This window comes from Alligator sinensis, unplaced genomic scaffold, assembly GCF_000455745.1.
Source record: "Alligator sinensis unplaced genomic scaffold, ASM45574v1 scaffold1049_1, whole genome shotgun sequence".
NCBI lineage: Eukaryota > Metazoa > Chordata > Crocodylia > Alligatoridae > Alligator > Alligator sinensis.
In genome coordinates, this window is record NW_005842672.1 from 739,844 (window position 1) to 749,580 (window position 9,737).

A 9,737-nucleotide genomic window follows, 5' to 3' on the forward strand; every position below is an offset into this window, starting at 1 on the left:
ACACAGTTAAAATTAGTAGGGGTGCACCGATTGAGATTTTTTGGGCTGATACCGATTTTTAACGAGCCATATCTGCTGATACTGATCCGATTGCCGATATGCAGCCAGGCAGCTTGGAGAGCAGAGTCCGGCTCTTAAGTCTGGTGTGGGGGAAGGGCATTTATTGGCCACATCAGCCAAAAAAAAAGCTGATTGCCAATACCGTCAATTTTCCTTATATTGGTGCCAATTCTATATGGAACCAATGTATTGGTGCATCTCTAACAATTAGTAAACTTGTCACCACAGAAGTTTGAGTTTTGACATAACTTACTGTAGACTCTGATCCAGTGCAAGTTAACCAGACTACTAACAAGAATTCAGCTCTGAACACAAAACATCTGACATTTATGTGACTGATAAGCGCCTAATTCACTTAAGCGAGTAACAGCCTATTGCTTACAATATAGCAAATATTAGTTATTTGCTTATTTATCAGTTCTGCGTGTAAATCTAACAGCTGTTATGCACATAAGCAGTTGAGAAGCTTTCTGGCCCCACTGTCTAGTCTGTAGTGCAGTTTTATTGCTTAACTGTTTAATTAGCACCAGAAAGCTAATGTCAAAGGGCTGCTATTACGAGCCTTGAAATTGATAGAACTAGTCACTTCAAGGCTGTCAGTATCACAGCACTGACAGTGCTGTGCATTTAAGAGCAATGTGTATTTAAGTTTGTACTCCAGATGAGTGTATAGCATTTGTTCACACCTGAAGCTGTGCACTGAAATTGTCTACAGCGTGCTCTAATTAAAAAAAAAAAAAAAGAGTGCTTACTGAGTGGTTTTTATTTGAAGAAAAATTAAAAAGTCAGTTTTAATTGTCTGATTTTCCTCCAATGTTTAGAAGTATTTAAGAAACAGATTACTGCTAATAAGGTTTCTAATCTGCGACTTGGTACAAAAAGCAACCTCTGGTTAGCTATGATCCTCTTAAGCATCCAGCTCCTTTCTTAGTTGTTTCCTGCATGCTGGTTCTTTGTAAGATTCAGAAGAAAACCAGACAAACAAGATGGTTTTGGCTTCCCAAGGCACTGGTCAGCCTTGATGTTCCTATCAGGTCATTAACAACTTGCTCAAGGACAAGGTTGTAGGTTGTAGCCGTGTTGGTCTCAGGACATAGGCAGACAAGGTTCTTTGGGTAAACATGATAGCTTTTATTAGACCAACCTAAATAATTGGAAAAAAAATTTATAGCAAGCTTTTGGGTTTAAAAAGCCTTCATCAGGCTGAGGAAGTTTCAGCAGTTGGTGTGTGCTCTTCCTGGATGGAATAAATAGTAAAGAAGCCAGAGGCTGGTCTGGTATGCATGTAAGATAGGCAATCAGTGAAGATGTAAATTGAGGAGTCAGTGGGTGAGAGAGAGGCTGGGTGGCGAGGGAGAAGGGGGATAAAAGTAGCAGTTAAAAAGTGGAGAGGTACCAGGCAAGTCAGAGGTCAGGCAGGTTATAATGTATCATAAATCCAATGTCTATACTGAGTTCATGATTTTTTGTATCCAGGAGATCGATGAAGTGGAGATCATAGGCTCCTCTCAGAGAAATGTTTTGTAAATTTCCTTTGAGGATCAGGACTGAGAGATTGGAGAGAGAGTGGTTTTCTTGCGAGAGGTGTGCCCCCAGAGGTAACTGGGTATGCCCGTCTTTGACAGATTTCTGATGTGCATTCATTCTGGGGCGCAGATGTTGTTTGGTCTACAAACACACACAAAAGTATCTTAATCTAAAGATCTTTCTCTAAGGGGTCAAAGTGTGAAAAAGGCGTGTGTGGGTGGGGAAGGGAGAAAATATTTAAACTCAATGGCTATACCTTGTCTGAACTTGAGAAACAGAAAGCCTTTGTTTCTAGTTGGTAGCAAATACAGCTATTCAGCAAATTAGAGCCACAAGAACTTAAACAGTGAATGAAGTTAAGTTATATTTCACTAGTTCTATAGCTTAATCCTAGACAATGTGGTGAAAAGTTAACACAGAAAGAGATAATTTGTTTCAGACATTCATGTTAATGGAAGGGCTATGAAAGTTATTTTCCTGTAAAAAAACATTAAATAAATAAATACAACCTTGCATCTTTTTTAAGAAATTACTGGCAACTATTATGAAAGAAGGCATATAGACAATCTTTATGATAAATGTCAAGCCAAAGTGACTCAAATCTTCATTTGAACCCAGTGTCCGAAGTCACCCTACAAGTAAATTCGTGTCAAGACATTTCTCACATAACATACTTGCATATACTCTCTGTAAACAGCATGACATACAAAGCTGCTGGGCGTACACTGCACTGGGTTCATATTTCCTCTCCAGTAGTGCTGTACAATGCAGATCATCACTGGCAGTTGCAAGCATTCACTCCTGCATGCAAATACTAAGGAAATCGAACTATGCTACAAGTTGTTGATACACATCTCAAATTTGGCATGTCTAATTTAACATGTAGGTACTGCACACACCTGTAACATGCAGAAGTGGACTCTAAAGAAAAGAAAGAAGGACACAGATTGATTGCTCCTTGAGAATACATGCCCTTTAAGAGTTGCCCTTTAAGAGAGAAAAGGTGCTTGGAGCAGGTCACATGGACCTTCATGAGACCACAAGAGTGATGTGGAGCAGAAGGTCATTATAAACCACCTCCAGGATGCAAGGTAATGTTGGAGATGGGACAGACAGGAGAACTGTCCCTCCTTTATCTGATCTTATCAGGTTACAACATAAAAAAGAGAGAGAAAAGAATAAATGGTTTGGAGTTCTTTAGGTAAATATCCCTCATTGAAAACCCATATGTTCAGTCTCTAAAAATCTTAATTAACGTGTATAAAATAGGGGTGCACTGAAAAAGATTTTCTTGGCTAACACTGATAGCCGATTATTAATCAGCCATGTCAGCTGATACAATCTGATCCAATAACCGGTATTAACTGTGGGTTGAGTTATACTGTGGGTTGAGTCGCACTGAGCCAGACTGGGCCAAGCTGAGCAGCTCAGCTCCACCCGCCCCTCCCCACCCCAGTCACATCTTTGGCATTCAGTGCCTTTTACAGCACCCACCCCAGGCCCAGTCTGCAGTCTGCACTACACCGTGCCAGTGTCTGGGACACTACAGCAGCTGCTCCATTCCAGCCAAGCCCTGCTCACCAGTGAAGGGATGGGGTATATCCAGGGTCACCCCAGCTCGTGGCAGGAAATGCTGGTGTCTGTGGGCCCTGGCCCTGCAGGTGAGAGGGAACCCATGCATCTGAGGGCCCCAGCCAGAAGGCATAATTATCAGAAAACATTATCGGCTACAACAGACAAAAAAACCCAGTAGTCAAGAATGTAAATTTCCCTTTTATCGCTGCCAATCTGATAGGCAGCCAATATATCAGTGCACCTCTAATATAAACACCCTAAAAATACAAATGAAAGTTACATTATGCACAAAATGAATGTTGAGAGGATTAATGCTTTTTAGAATACTACTATAATAAACATACAAGTCTCCAATAATACTACTGATAAAACTGATTTATCAATGAATTAACAGTTGGAAGAAGGGGTGCACTAATAAAGATCTTCTTGGCCGATACTGATAGCAAATTATTAACCAACCATATCGGCCAATACCAATCAGATAACCGATTTATTTTTAAATGCAAGGCATTTAAAGTACTCACCTAAACAAACCTTTGTTTTTTTAGTGCACTCCAGTAGCCTCCTGAGTCACATGTATCGGCATCCCAGCACTTAAAAATGGTGGTGTAGGCATTTGAACTAAAGCTCATCAAATGAGCTTTAATTCAAGCACTGCTGCCACCATTTAAGCGCAGGGACACTTTTATGCAGAGTAGAGCCAAGCAGGGTGAGGGCAGATGCGGGCTGCCCAGCACGGGTTCGGGGCTCTCCGCTCTGCTTCCTTTGCCCCAGGAGCCCTATGCTGGCTGCGCACCCCCTGCCATCTGGCAGTGGGGAGCACAACTCACTGTTGATAAGAAGGGTGTTCCCCAGCCTATAGGTGTGTTGCTGGTTCCTTCTCCCTAGATACAGTACCCTGCACTTGTTTGCATTGAATTCCATCCTATTCTCATCCGCCCACCTCTGTAATTTGTCTAGATCTAGCTAGATTCTGTCCCTCCCCTCCAGTGTGCCCACCTCGCCCCACAACTTGATGTCATCAGCAAATTTGGACAGCATGCATTCCACACCCACATCCAGATCACTGATAAAGATGTTGAACAGTACAGGTCCCAGGACTGAACCCTGGGGGACTCCATTGCCCAGATCCCTCCAGGTCGAAAATGACCCGTCCACCACCTCTCTCTGGGTGCAACCATCTAGCCAATTTGCCACCCATCTTACTGTGTAGGCATCAATGCCAAGTTTTGTTTTGTTTTTTTATAAACATATTTATGATACATCAGTGCACCTCTAGTTGGAAGCCAAGAGCACACGCTCATCAGTTGTACATAGCTCAGAGTGGCACCTTAAACTAATTCCTTCTGAAAGGCAAGGCATAAAGACAAGCATAGAGACCATGGCTTTGCTCTCTTTAAGGTAAATATAGACCTCTCTTTCATGCTGTGCAACTATTTTCAGATTTTTTCTGGTGCATACCCAATACCTCCGTAACCAGAGCATCTGGACATGCAGAAGGAATAGGCCCGATAAATGCTTGTCCAAAGAAAGTTGTTTCTTATTTACATTAAAGCCCTGCATAACTGATTTCCACCTGCATCTCCATTTTCTTAGTACTCCCCTGGTCATTTACAGCTCTTCAAATCTTCAAAACTTACTGCTCCAAGTCTGTCATTGTCATCTCATTTACTGTCACTTATATACAAGACTGTCCAAGCCTGTGTCCTCTGCCAAAAATCCTCAAATCTAATTTCCTTCTCATCACTTCCAATCTATTTTGCTGAAACTGCATACAAGTGTTTAAATGAAAGTTCCTTAAGGCAGCATTTCTCAACTTGTGGGTTGTGACCCAAAAGTGAGCCACAAGAATATATGAGAGAGTCATGAACAAACTTGAAAAATGGATTCTCCTTTAAAGGAGAAAAATGTGGGAAACCGTGGTTTTTCCCTTACAGACTGGCAGAGTTCCAGCCTGCAAGGGGATACTTGGGACCCCCCACCCCATATCCCATGCATACTACCCCTGCCCCATAGGCAACACATGGGGGGTCACAGGGGGGCACAGCCCCCCCCGAAATGACTCTCGCTGGCCGGGGAGTGGGGAGCACTGGCCAATGCCCCCCTCCCCCCCACCCCCAAAAGCACCGGTGGCACTTCCAGGGTTAGCGATTGGCTGCTGAGGAACCCCTCCCCCCATCAGTGATCAGCCACTGGTGCCCCCCCAGAGCCAGGAGGCACCAGTCGCCAATGCCCTGCCCCACACACTGGGGGACTAGGAGCAGCAGACAAGGGGTCAGGACCAGCCATCAAGATTTACAAATGGGTTCTGGTACAAAAAAAGGAGAACCACTGCCTTAGGGCAAGGTATTTAAAACTCTTTATAACAATACTGCATGCAACATCTAAAACCAATACTACTTTATTGTTAGAGAGCTTTAAATACTATTAAAAATTTAGTAGACAAATGTAAACTCTTGTTGGTAAAACAGCATTGAAATGGCCAGCCCAATTTTGATAGCAGGGGTCCCTAAAAAAAAGGAACTGCTTCATTAAAAAAATGTAGCAAGAGGAAAGGGAAATAGTAGTAGTTCTTGCAGGAATAAAAGAAAGCACCTTTGAGCAGGCCATTTCAATGACTGGCTTAGTTTGCACCCACAGCCGTGTTACTCAAATATGGTATAGTAACACTCCTGAGCACAACTGGGAAAAAGAACGGCATGCAATAAGGTTCCTCTTACTCAGAATATTAGCCATAATGTTTAAAAACAAACCAAAAACCCAATATACATTTAAGCTTTTTAAGGGAAAACAAGCAAACAAAAACAACAACAACAACCTGAAGTGTTAGGTCTTAGGAAGCTCTGTACAACCATAGAAGTGAATCCAATGCTTCCTTTGTTATTCAAAGCTACCACCTAGATGCAGAATGAAAATGCCTTCATTACCACTATTCTGAACAGCTCGAGTAGCGGTGAAACTCCAGAAAATTTCACAATGCTGTAAAGGGGAAGCTAAGTAATGGCAAACAGCAGAAACACACATGCTATTGCAGGGCACACCAAAAAGCCCGAGGAGAAGCTCCTCTGTCCCCTCTCACCCTCTCCCCATTAAAAGAGGCCAACTTCTGGAACCAACTTCCAAGAGAAGTAGAGCTGGCTCCTACCCTGGCGGTCTTTAAGAGGAGGCTGGATGAATACCTTGCCGGGGTCGTTTGACCCCAGTGCTCTTTCCTGCCATGGCAGGGGGTCGGACTTGATGATCTGCTCAGGTCCCTTCCAACCCTACCAACTATGAAACTATAAGGCAACAGCTTTATAAAGCAACTCTAATAAGTGCTTGAGGGAAAGGGCAGAATGAGAAGTAGTTCTTCCAGGAATAAAAGATGCACTTTCACATCAGTATTCTTCGTACCAAAAGCACAGATTGAACATTGAAGTTCCTTCCCCAGTTTGAGGACTTCATATCCAGTGCAAGTCACAAAATGATCTGTATAGACATAAGCAGCACTGGAGAAGAGTTTCAAATGAACATCTGTCCATCTACCTTATTTAGAAGCTCATGATTTGTGCTTCTGATTAAAACCCTAAGCTGTTGAATTATATTGTGACGTGGTTAAAGGAGCCACTTTAAGAATAGGCCAATTGGCACTGGCATGACACAAAGCAAAGCAGTGTGGGATGGCAGCTGGAAGACCAAAACAGCATACCATACAGATATGCCCACACAAACACTGGGACACCTTAACTCAGTATATTTTCAAACAGGAGCACAGAATGTGCACAAAGATTTGTGGCATGTGAACACAGCTTCTGAATAACATAACTACAGCCATCAACTGGCCTTATCTGGTGAAGCCATACAGAGCTAACACCTCACCGCGTCAACAAAAAGAAAAGGGAGCTGTCGTAAGTCTCGTCTTGAGTTTAATATTTTAGTCATTACCTTTTGTTGGGGGGAGCAGAAGGGAGGAAAAGACTGAACTTTTTGTCTTTTTCTCCACAGTTTAAGATAGCAGTTTCTTCTCTAAACCAGGTCTTGAAGAAACTGGCAACTTCTAACAGAGCCAGCCTTAGGGGTAGGCAGCTTCCCAGGGCACCATGATCAGAGGGGTGCCACACACACACACCACATTCACAGCAGTGGTCTTTCCCCACCCTGTCCCAGGCAGGAGGAACAGTGCCCAGCCAACCCCCCACCTCCAGCCCCTGTTCAGGAGGAGCTGAGCTGGACAGTGCAGATGGCAGCAGCAGTGCCTGCCCGCCCACCTGCCTGGCACACCATGCTGCTCTACCTCCTCCCCACTGGATTGCACCCTGCGCCCCTGCCTGCCTGCCTGCCTCCCCAGTCAGCACTGACTGGGGGAGGAGAGGGGCACCAAAATACAAGGGCACCCAGAGTACCACTTTACCTAAAACTGGCTGTGATCTCCTTTACCTCATTCACGTAAGACTGCTCACTCATGATTTACACAGTACTAGAAACACTCATGAGCAGCTCACCAGAAAGGGCTGATTTAACTCACAATTTTAACAGTTACTGAAATCTTCATTTTCCATTTATACAAGTTATATTTCTACAGAAAGGCACACCCCTCAGTAGCTAGTGGACAATAAAACCTTTATACAACTTTGATGACTTTCTGCTATCTAAAACACAGAGTAGATCCAAAGTTACATAGCTAAATATGCAGGTATTTGGATTCTTAAAACGTATACTTTATTATGTTAAAAATGATGTTCACACTTTCCATTTACTACATTTTTTGCTTGTGATTTGTATTAAGATGCATTTGGAAACTCAAACATGTTGAATATAAGGAAAAAAGTTTCCAAGAGTTAATTTAGTTAACAAAAAGTATTAACTCTAGGGATGTCTTCTGATCACCATGGGCAAAAATTCAAAAAGACATTTCAGTGCCTGAAAAAGGAAAGGTATTTTGGAAAATTCCAGCAGACACCTATATAGGTTAGCTTTAAAATCCCATTGTCCTGCTAAGTACCAAAAACCTTTGAAGATCTAGCCCCATGACATTTACATTTTTTACAATTAACTCTCATTCTCTGTCACCTAGTTTTTGAGCAGAGATTTAAAGTAAAAGGAAAAAGTAGCTCTTTCCCAATTCCCAGGTGTTTCTCAACTTTGAATGACCTAGTGCAGGAGTATAAAACTGAAATGAGATGGTCAGCCATTTTTGTCCACCAGGAGTACGGGGTGGGCTTTTGCAGGCTGGATGACCCACCTCATGATCCAGGCAGCAGGGCTTCTCAGTGCAGCTGCTAGAGTTGCTGTGTTGGTGTGACTAGCACCTAGGAGGTTAACACTGCAACTGCTGGCAGGGCCCTTTAGTCCCCTACCTCCCCCCACCCTTTTTTCTCATTGCTGATTTTAGTCACCAACAGCAAACCAACCCAGAAATCTGGAAGTAAGTAAAGGGAGGATTAAACAAGCAACACAGGGCTTCAGCAACTGCAGCAGGAAGCCCCACTTCCGGGTGCTGAATCTGACCCATGGACCATGTTTGACACCTCACGAACTAGTCCAAATGAAAAGATCTTACTTTCTTCCGTAGAACTTGCCCCAGAATATAACATGAACCTTACTTATGAAAGGCAGAAGGGGGAGGGGTGGGGGGGACGGACCTTTCCTTGTGCTAAGTGAGTACCAACAGCAAGAAAGCTGTTCTGTTTCCTGTGCAGATTTAACTTTTACTTTTATCAGTAACTGGCAGAAACTGGCTTTACCATATTCCTTGAATGCAATTCACACTGCAATTACCAGAAACTGATGTTGTGGGAAACACGCAATATGCAGAAAAATAAAAATGTTTCTCTGTACCTACCAGCTGTACTGAGTTCAAAGTAAGGAAGGCAAAAAAATGGCTGTCTGCATGACAGTAGTGGCAAGTACTTGTATATCTGGGGGGAAGACTGTTAATACTAGACTAAGTATACAGTTAATGCAATACATTATCCTTTCAACATTTAAAATGTTGAGTCGATCTAAAAAATTAAGTGTTTTCTCATATTCCACAGACCATAAAACACAGCCCCCTTTAATTCATTAAATTTGAGAAGGACTCACTGGTACAGGATTTTTAGTATAAATTAGGACCACCCATGCTGAGGCCTAAACTTACTATAATTTCAAAGTGTTCTTTATTTTTGTAAGATGTGTAGAATATGCCCACATATACAAGTTAAATAAATAAACTAATAATAATAATAATAGATTTCTTCCACTATCCTGACAGCATGAAGGATGCACACAATGTGAAGATTTAGCCTGGTAATCTACATCACCAGTAAGTGTTTAGATACAGAAAAAATTTCAACAGGCACCTTTTATGTTTCTTCTCTTGTAAAAATTAAGATCAGAAAAAGGGTACAATGACAAAGGGTAACTCCTAGCTACGGAGGCAGGATGCAGTCTTAGAGAAAAGTGCTAAAACTGTTCCATTACCATAGAAGCTATATAGGTTAGTAGGAAAAACAAGTTTACTTACAAAGGCGGGGGGAGGTGAAAGTAGCACAAAATTGGTATCCAGTCCCTCTTTCCCAACCCTACATGGGAGTGCTCAAACATATTTGCATGCA